The 9,350-nt window shown below is 51.0% G+C and overlaps 1 long non-coding RNA gene across 1 annotated transcript; it reads left to right on the top strand.

Moving 5' to 3' along the window:
• The first annotated feature begins 5,477 nt into the window (after window positions 1-5,477).
• LOC147001333 (uncharacterized) lies at window positions 5,478-7,869 on the top strand. Its single transcript, XR_015045141.1, has 3 exons — window positions 5,478-6,360; window positions 6,917-7,116; window positions 7,461-7,869. It is a non-coding gene; the product is annotated as an uncharacterized LOC147001333 (long non-coding RNA).
• Window positions 7,870-9,350: the final 1,481 nt, after the last annotated feature.

Below are 9,350 nucleotides of genomic sequence, written 5' to 3'. Positions count from 1 at the left end.
GCTGGAAAGTCCCCAGGAGCCACACTATCCCTCTATGCTCTCACCGTTAGCAGCTGACACAACGTTGACTTTTAATTAGATCAGAGAAATCTGCTTGCTTCATGAGTCCTATCTAGCAGGGCCCAGGGCCTTCTGGAATTATTCAGTCCCCAAATGAGCTACTCCAATATACTCCAAACACACTTGGCAAGACACCTAGGACAGGTCCTTAAACACCTCTGTCAACACAGCAGTCGCGGCTCCAACCCACAGGGACAAAACCTCCTTACCCACATTGTCTGGACAGCCTATCCCACCCAAGTCTCCCACATTCTGTGCTCCAGCAGCATCCCTAGCCAGTCCCCAGTCCCAAGAGTATCTTTTCATATGACCAACCCCTGACATCCACCTACGAAGCCACCTTGGCAGCCTTCCCTCTCTTCCTTTGGAGATGGAAGCCACCCGCTCTTGCTCCCCAAGCGACCCCAATGGCACCTGCTAGTTGCTTGCTTTCATTACTATTTCTTTTCTTTTCTTTTTTTTTATATTTATTTATTAATATATTTAAGTACACTGTAGCTGTCTTCAGATACACCAGAAGAGGGCATCAGATCTCATCATGGATGGTTGTAAGCCACCATGTGGTTGCTGGGATTTGAGCTCAGGACCTTCGGAAGAAGAACAGTCGGTGCTCTTAACCACTGAGCCATCTCTCCAGCCCTCATTACTATTTCTTAATACTTATTCATGTGTGTGAATGTTTGCCCATGTGTATGTATGTATGTGGACCACGGACATGCATGGTGCTTGCAGAAGGGTCCAGGGTGAGTTCCAGGTGGTTGTGAATTACCACGTGGGTGCTAGGAACAGAATTCTAGCTAGTTCTCTGTAAGAGCAGGCAGTGCTCCTGACCATGAGCCACCTTCCAGTCTTACTTACTTGCTTTTAGGTGACTACAAGTGATTCCACTGAAGGAACCTTGATCTGTCACCTGGGAAGTCTCTCTGCAGCATGTCTGGCCAACTCAGGAATAAACTGTTACTATTTTGCAAAACTCCTAGTTTCATTGATTAGCAAACTGTGTAGCGAACAGGCAAAATGGGCCATTGGGTAATGAATGCTTCTTCCCATTCTCCCGCCCATCCATTCATCTACCCTCTGTCCATCCACTCTTCCATTCACCCATCTACTCACACCTCCAGGCAGTACAGCTCTACAATGCCCCCAGTGTCTGTGGTGGGCACTGCTTCCCAGAAGTACCCATTGGCCAGCCCTGGGGTGCAGAAGGAGCCCCAGGAGAAAGATCTTCTGAATAGGTTTGGGGGACTGGGTTGGCTTTTTTTTTTTTTAAGATTTATTTATTTCATGTATGTGAGTACACATGAGAAGAGGGCATCGAATCCCCGTTACAGATGGTTGTAAGCTACCATGTGGTTGCTGGGAATTGAACTCAGGACCTCTGGAAGAGCAGCCAGTGCTCTTAACTGCTGAGCCATCTCTCCAGCCCCGGGGACTGGGTTGTTAACATCTGGTGGTGGACCAGTGAACTTGCTGAAGGGACAGTGGGGCACAGACAGTCACTGTGTGTGACAGTAAAGGTACTTGTTCCTTCAGAGGTGGCAGAACGTACTAAAAGGCAGGCTTGAGAATTCAGGGGCAGCTGGGTAGCGAAGCTGTTGCTGTTCACCCCCATAGTGGTGATAACCCTTTGTCCCTCGTGTCCTAGGTAAGAGATGCAGGCTGGGTACAACTGTGCAGCTGGCTTTTGCATTGTTTGAGCAAGTCCCAAGGCCAAGGCCAGGGGACTTCCTGAGAAGGAATCGGGGCATTAGGGGACATGCATGACACTATCAGCTTTCAGCCCCCAGGTACACATAGTGCCAATGTTATCATTTGATCTGGAGGTGCTCCCCACGGACTTGGACCGTTCATGAGGCTGTGGAACTGAGGTCTGACAGAGCAGTAGATCTCAACCTTCCCAATGCTGTGTGACTCTTTAATACAGTTCCTCATGCTGAGGTGACCCCCAACCATAAAGTTATTTTTGTTGTTGCTACTTCATAACTGTAAATTTGCTACTGTTGTGAATTGTAATGTAAATATCTGATAGGCAGGCTATCAGATATGTGATCAACCCTTGTGAAGGGGTTGTTCGTTCCCCCTTTCCCCTGCAACCCACAGGTTGAGAACAACAGGACACCGGGGGGGGGGCGGATCCTGGAGGTTGTACGTCCTGTCCTCTGCTCCATAGCCCTTAATGGGAGCAGCCTCTTCGACCCCTACCTCCATCATGATCTAATCTGCCCCATCATGCCTTCACTATCTCAGGGACTGAACCCTCCATATCTGTGAGCCAAAGTCAAACTTTCCTCTACTAAGTGGCTTCTGTCAGATATCGGATCATAGCTCTGCATCAGTAACTATAGTGGCCTTGACCGTGGGACGCAGCCTTGTGATGTGTCTGGCCTTCCCTTGGATTGCGGCTGTGCACACCTGCTTTCTGTAGGCCCAGAGAGCCTCTGCTACCTCTCAGCCAACAGTGAGTGTCCGAACACCTCTGATGTGCCGCCCTGAGAAGGCAGAGTGCTGGGGCGATAGGCCACATGTCTGCCGTGATGCTGGGAGCCAGAGCACTGCCTGAATGTCACTCTGGGAAGGCAGAGTGCAGTCTAGGATAGGGGTCCCAGTCCACGTTGTTCTGGCTGAGAAACAGCGGAATCTGGGATGGGTGCTGTGTTTCTTAAACTCCTGTGTACCCAGAGCCAGTGGGAAACTCGAGGAGTTGAGAAAGGGGTTCCCATCCTCCTGTGCACACAGACATTGCTGGGACCTCACGGAGTTGGGAACAGGGGTCCATGGGGTGGAATCTGGTTTATCTCCGAGTGAGTGCCAGAAGTACTGAGGGGCTGGAAGAGAGGCCGTCTATGGGAGGTCTGGGTGCAGCTCTTCATGATAAAGACCTCCCCAGTCTTTGATGAAGGAGACGATCCTTGCTTATCCAAACTATTATTCATGGCAGATGAAAATGCATAGGTCTTACTCAGGGTGGACCAGAGATTGAACACCTTTTGCAGGAAGGGATGCCCAGGAAGGGAAGCTCGTTGCCTAAACACTCGGGCCTATCTAGACACCTCATTAGCATGGAGAACTCTAGTTTTTTTGTGCTAGGTGACTGTTGTCATGGTCCTCTTAGTGGGGTGTCGTGGTCACATGTTTCAGGACCAATAGTCTGGCCAGGAGTTGACTCTAATGCCTGCTGTTCTCAATTTTGAGATTTACTGGGTTTTTTTTTGTTTTGTTTTTTGTTTTTTAAATCTGCTTTGACCTTACCAGTTCTTCTGTCTGGTGGCATGGTTCCACTTGCCCCACATGAGGGTCTCAGCCTCCCACGAGCAGAGTCTCTATGAGCCAAGTGCTCATAGACACATGAGTCTGCTGCTCTGTGCTGGTTGGAGCCTGTGAATCAGGTTCTTGTAAAGTCAAACTAAGGGGAGATGGTCGCTGCAGAGGCTGGATGTTCTTGTAAGCCCATGTAGCCACTGTGTAGCACCTGTGAGGCTACTTTGTGGGTTCTTCTTTCTTGCAACCTTTTCTTCCACCCTCCCAATCCCCTATCACTAGATAAGAGAGAAAAAAAGAATGGAGGGGAAAGGAGGCAGTGTTATCATTGGAATACTTCCTGCTGGTTTGATTAAAGACACCAAGTTCCTGGGGGGAGTCGGGGAAGTTTGATCTTCACCATCTGGATATCTAATTTCCTCCTCTTCTTCCTCCTCCTCCTCCTCCTCCCCCTCCCCCTCCTCCTCCTCTTCTATGACTACTTAACAAACAGTGACCACCAACAACCAACCAACAACCCACACTGCCTCTTGGGACTCATTTATATACCCTCTTAAATGTCCCCAAAGTTTCAAATGTCACACAATTGCAAAAACTATCCTTAGCAGGCAAAATCACGCCCCTGCTAGAACACGCCGCAAATCAGTCAGCGGCTGTGGATAACCTGAAGCAGCCCATGTCCCCACACCTGGGATATGAAAATTCTTAGATTCTTAGAATATTTTTGTGTTTTGAAAGAAACCAAAATTCCAAAATTGTCACTACATACCCATTGGAGTGCCTGTGTGGACATGGATCAAGCTTTACCACTAAGAAGTTTGCTTGGCTGGTAGATATAAGGAGAACCACCGTTGGCAGCACTATCCCAAGACAGGTGGGTATACGTTGCATGCGGAAGCCAGCTAGGTATGAGTCAGCGAGTGAGCAAGCCAGGAAGCAGCGTTTGTCTGTGGTTTCTGCTTGAGTTACTGCCCTGACTTCTTTCAAGGGTGGATTGTGACCTGGAAGTGTAAGCTGAGTTGGTTTTAGTCATGGTGTTTATCACAGCAATGTAAACTAGAACAGACACAAAGCCCTTTAACCACCATAGAGGCTGGACTTGAGGAAAGGGATACAGTTATGAAGTCACTGCTGTCCTCTGTGGGCATCCTTCCAAGCCTCCCCCAGGACCAATGGACGACTATCCAGGTGGACCGGGGGAGAACAGCCTGGCTTTCTGGGGTTATTATATACTAGTCATAAATTGACGCTCTTTAATCCCTGGGGCTCATCATGTTTCTAAGATCACAGACCATGAACATCAAGTGACAGAAGGCTCAAGTCCTCTCACAGGGTTCAAGTGACTCTTGGGCATGTCCTGTGGTTAAGTCCGTGGATCTAAAGTGTGTTGAAGTTGGACATATGTGACAGCTGGCATGAAGTCCATGCTTGTCTCTGTGATCTATAAGAAGGGCCTGGGAAGGAGCCTCTAGGAAGGAGGGAAACAGATTTTCTCCACAGCCTCCAGCAGGACCAACCCTACAACCCATTGACTCAAGTCTTCTGGTCTCCAGAAGAAGAGAATGAAGTGGTCATTTGTAGTGACTGGGTTTGTGGCGGTTTGTTTTGGTAGCAGTAGGAAACTCATAGACACCCCTTTGCTGCTATGTGATTCTGCCTGTGATGCACAGGTGGGTGGGCCTGTGATGCACAGGTGGGTGGGCCTGATGTGGCAGTAGACCATCATAGACCATCAAAAATGGCAGCTGTTCTAGATGCTCATCCTGGTTTATTTATAAACAAGGCCCGGGCTGGTCTCAAACTCAAGAGCCCCCTGCCATAGCCTCCTGGGTGCTGGCAGTACAGGTGAGATCATGTGGGTGGGGTGTGTGATCTTTTTGGAGTGAACCACCACTCCTTTGAAGCCTGGTATGAAGTTACTAACGTTTGCTTTTCCCTCAGTCTCAATTAATATGGCCAATCAGAAAAAAGCATTCCCTCCCTCTACGTGGCATTACCCCCACCCTGGTGACCTTATCTCAGGATCGGGTCACCTCTTGTCTTCTGTCAGAACAGTTACAGAGCCTTTACTACCCTCATGTCTCTGGAGTCCCCTCCTTTACTGTGTCACTCCACTTGGACCTGATCCTGGGGAGGTGACAAGCCATTAAACCCCTTAGACAGACTGCACCAGAGTGTGAGAGACAGACAGACTTCCCAGGTGGAGATGCAGCTAGGCTTCCCCTTATGCCTCCCCTCAAAGTAAAAGACAAATGGCCTCAATACATGCCCCCTCCCGAGAGAAACAATGCAGTGTGTGGTGCGAGCGTGGGTCTGGGAGGTTGCCCGGCTCCAGCTCACTCCGGAGCAGTACACAAATCTTCTGGATGCGGCAGGAACGGAGCAAGAACAAGCTTTACTGTGGTTCCGGGCCGGTACCCAGGCTGCTGCCACAAGAGCCCAGAGACCTAGAGGAGGGTCAGCAGCAGGAAAGGACGCCGATTCTGGGTGTTGTCCTAACGGTAGACCTACGGGAAGATGCTAGAAGGGTGGCGAGCTGTTCTGCTCAAATGTCACCCATTTGAATCGAGCTCTGACTTGTCCCCAAACATCAGCTGCCCCTGTGAGCTCCTCGTGGCTCACAGGGTGATATTTGATCTGCACAAACATAAAATTAAACACGCACAGCAGCATTCCTGTCGTTAAAGGGAAACTGTGAATACGAGCCAGGCCCGAGCGGGTCCGGAAGGCACAGCAGTGCAGTGGCAGATGCTCTCTCTCCTGGTGTTGATGCCTGCTGCTTACCCTCGACTCCCTCGACTCCCTCAGTATGTGTGCGGCCCCATGGGGCACCCATTTGGCTGGTTAACAAAGGAGCAAAATAAAACCCTGAACTGGTCTAGGCAAGGTCTGAGGGAAACTGGTACCACAGCCCCAGTAGAGCAACGGTGTCTGGGGATGCTTGGAGACCATGGCGGAGAGCAACCCCTGGCACGGAGGAAACATCCAGAAGGTTCTTTGTTAGTCTGCTTTATCTTCCAGAAGAGGCTTTTACAAGGGCTGGTAAGGTGTAGCCCATACGAGGGAAGATGGGAGACAGCTGGGAGACAGGTTTACAGAGCCCTGGAGGTGTGCAGTGGGGCATTTATCTTTAGGGGAAATGCCATCAAAGACATCACCTGCAGAGGGCCTCTGGGTGGACAAAAAGGACACATAGTGGCTCATCCACAAGCTATGCAGTCTTCACACAAGATGGCCAAGGCAGCAAACATGGCACCCTTAAGGAGGCCACTCCCCACTCTTCTAGTGGCACCAAGCTCACTTCATTCGCAGCAAAGCTCTGTCCCCTGTGAGAGAGCACACTGGGTCCCCCTCCCTGACAGCCTCACAGAAATCTTTCCACAAACGTCATTTGCAGCCAGGGGTCATTCAAGAGGCAATCAAGTGGAAGCAGCTCATGTTTTGAGCTCAGAGTCTGTGCTTAAATGCAGGACTGGTGTGATGGAACAGGGCGATGAGTCTTCAGAGGCTCCTGCAAGGACCTGCTGGGAGGCTTCATCTTCATGGTGACGTGCTTCCTGCAGGGGGGATTGATGGAGGACTATACTTCCCTCCTCAGAACAAGAGAAGAGATGCACTCAGACTCGGGGCCACCACAGAGGGTTCTTCTTCCCACTTCGACAGCGTGGTGCTCCCCACTTCGACAGTGTGGTGCTCCGGGAAGTGTTTTCCTGCCCTGGAGCCCATGCAGCCTTCACTGCTCAGATCTTCTGCTGCTGCAGATGTGGTAGTTGGAGAAGGCACTTCTGCACCAGCCAGGTAAATGACTGCAGCCTCACAGCTGGAACTGGGGCCTCACGGTGTCAAAAGCCCAGGGATGCTAGGGTGTGCCTGATGTTCTGGAGTTCAAAGGTACGTGTCATGCTGTGGCACCCACAAAGACAGAACCCAAGGGCTTAGAGACTGCAAAATAGGGTGTGGGCCACACATGTAATAAGAAATGCCAACCATATAAGTGTGGTGGACAGTCAAGCCACAGACCACCTTGGGGAGCTGTTGAGAGGATGATCTCACACACATACACACACACACACACACACACCATTCTGATATTAAAGTCCTAGCCTTACTGTCTTAGACTGTGATCTTACCTGGGAACGCAGTTGGTACAGTGGCATCAGGTGAGCTCTCATTCCAAGTGCCTCATGAAAATGGAGACTGACAGCACAGAGGGGATGCTGTGAGGATGAAGGCTGAGCTCTGGCACAACGTCTCACCAGCAATGGAGGTCAAAGTGTGAGCAAGCACAGAAGGTGGGAGAGGAGCCTGGGACAAGCCAGGAAATCAAGGGCCCTGCTTGGACGGCAGGCTCTTCCCTGCCCGGTGAGCACCCTGGCCCATGCCTTCGTTGCTGCTGTCCTAGCAGGGAACACAGGAACTGCTCTTACCCACCTCCCCATGACATGCTCTGAAGCAGGAAAGCAGACTGGCACTGTGCATAGACTGTGGTCCACACCGAGGACCAACCCACCAGGCTCTTCTATTGGCAAGTATAGTACCCACACTAGGGGTCCCCAGTCCCCAGTCTGCCTGCCCTGTGGCGCTGCTTACTGAGCTGGTGACATACCTTCTTTGGGCCCATCTCCTAAGAATCACAATAAAGGCTTTTTCAGTGGAGAGATGGTTACTCAGGTTCGATGACGCTGGTCCTTCCTCAGGAGACCATGGACCGAATGGAATGAGCCATGAGAGGTGAGGTGTGCTGAGCAGGGCACTGGACGGGCACACTGCTGGTGGCATAGTCTCCCTGACCCACCTTTTCCCTTGCTCTTCAGGCTGGGACTCATGGCTGCTAAGCTTATGGTCACCCATGGCGATTAGCCTTGTGAGCTCGGCACTCCTCTCAACCTCATTGTATCTATCAGTGACCTTTCTGGAAACAGCCGTGGGAACTAATTCTGTCAGGCTCCTTGTACTGGCTGGTTTTGTGTGTCAACTTGACACAGGCTGGAGTTATCACAGAGAAAGGAGCCTCCCTTGAGGAAGCGCCTCCGTGAGATCCAGCTGTAAGGCATTTTCTCAATTAGTGATCAAGGGGGGAGGGCCCACTGTGGGTGGTGCCATCCCTGGGCTGGTGGTCTTGGGTTCTATAAGAAAGCAATCTGAGCAAGCCAGGGGAAGCAAGCCAGTAAGAAACATCCCTCCATGGCCTCAGCATCAGCTCCTGCTTCCTGACCTGCTTGAGTTCCAGTCCTGACTTCCTTTGGTGATGAACAACAGTGTGGAAAGTGTAAGCTGAATACACCCTTTCCTCCCCAGCTTGCTTCTCGGTCGTGAGGTTTTGTGCAGGAATGGAAACCCTGAGATGTTCTTTGCTGTACCTCAAGGCTGTTGCTGAACACATCCCCATCCCTTGAGTGCTTGCCACTCTAGGAACCTCCATTCTCAGGAACGCTGGGGAAAGAAGGGGTCATGGGCCCTACAGGACATACCTAGTGTCACAAGAGCAGCCCCTAAGACCTGTTTCCAGTGCTGCCAGCATTTCCAACACTGGGTTCAGGATGGAGAGGACACAGCCTCTACCCTAACTGCTACAGTCTTTGCCATCTCTCCCCTTCCTCAGACTCGGCAGGGAAGGTAGGCTCGGGGAGGAGTGGGCTGGGTGGTGGGGAGCACGAGGCTGTAGAAGCAAAGGCTGACTGAGGGGCCTGGATACTCTGTAGTATCCGGAGTATTTATATTTGGGACCCTTAAGCACGAAGCAAAATCCACCACCACCTTTCCTCTTCTGGTCACAATCACTTGGGTTGGGCTGGGCTCGATTTCCTGTTCATATCCTGGGCTTCAAACAACAAAAGGGCACTCTCTTCTGCAGTTCTATAAACAGGAGGAGTGAAGTCCTGTAGCCACAGGCTCCAAGGATCCTTCCTACTTCCCAGCCAACCAATCCTGCAGTCCTCAGCTTACCACAGTGCCCGAGTCTCTGCCTCAGTTGTCACCGTGCCCATCTGCTGGGCTCGGCGATGCCCTATTGGCTGTCAGAATATGGTGAT

The sequence above is a fragment of the Mus caroli genome, unplaced genomic scaffold, assembly GCF_978045245.1.
Source record: "Mus caroli unplaced genomic scaffold, Mus_caroli_1 scaffold_14, whole genome shotgun sequence".
Classification (NCBI taxonomy): domain Eukaryota; kingdom Metazoa; phylum Chordata; class Mammalia; order Rodentia; family Muridae; genus Mus; species Mus caroli.
The sequence above is the reverse complement of the archived record's forward strand: the minus strand, read 5'-3'. Positions and strand labels throughout refer to the sequence as shown.